Source organism: Propithecus coquereli, unplaced genomic scaffold (assembly GCF_000956105.1).
Source record: "Propithecus coquereli isolate 6110/MARCELLA unplaced genomic scaffold, Pcoq_1.0 Scaffold128, whole genome shotgun sequence".
Classification (NCBI taxonomy): domain Eukaryota; kingdom Metazoa; phylum Chordata; class Mammalia; order Primates; family Indriidae; genus Propithecus; species Propithecus coquereli.
The window spans coordinates 3,853,081-3,854,011 of record NW_012136969.1 but is presented as its reverse complement, the minus strand read 5'-3'; positions in this window follow the sequence as shown (position 1 = coordinate 3,854,011).

Genomic DNA, 931 nt, shown 5'->3' with positions numbered 1-931 from the left:
CTGTTGGAGCTCTTTGTATATCCTAGTTATTAATCCTTTGTCAAATTAGTAGTTTGAAAATATTTTATCGCTTTCTATGGGTTGTTGCTTTACTTTGTAGATTGTTCCTTTGCTATGCAGAGGTTTTTAGCTTGATGTGGTCCCATTTGTCCAATTTTGCTTGGTTCCCTGTGCTTTGGGGGTATTTATTAAGAAGTCCAATGTCCCAGACCAATGTCCTGAAGCATTTCCGCAATGTCTTCTTTCAGCAGTTTCATAGTTTCAGGTCTTAGATCTAAGTCTCCAATGCATTTTGATTTCATTTTTGTATATGGTGAGAGATAAGTATCTAGTTTTATTCTTCTGTGTATGGGTATCCAGTTTTCCCAGCACCATTTATTGAAGAGACTGTATGTTCTTGGCACCTTTGTCAAAGATATGTTCACTATAGAGATGTGGATTGATTTCTGCGTTCTCTATTCTGTGTGTCTGTATTTATGCCAGTGGCATGCTGTTTTTGTTACCACAGCTCTGTAGTATACTTTGAATTCAGGTAGTGTGATTTCCTCAGTTTCTTTTTGCTCAGGATGGCTTTGGCTATTCTGGGTCTTTCTGTGTTTCCACACAAATTTTAGGATTATTTTTTTTATTTCTGTGAAGAGTGTCATTGGTATTTTGATGGGGATTGCATTGAATCTGTAGATTGCCTTGGGTAATATGGACATTTTAAAAATACTGATTCTTCCAATCCAGGAGCATGGAATTTTTTTCCTTTTTTGTGTCCTCTTCAATTTCTTTCCTCAATGTTTTATAGTTTTCATCGTACAGTTTTTTTGCTTTTTGGTTAAGTTTATTCCTAGAAATATGATTTTATTTGCAGCTATTATAAATGGGATTATTTTCTTGATTTCTTTTTCAGATTGTTTACTGTTAATATAGAAATGACACTGAT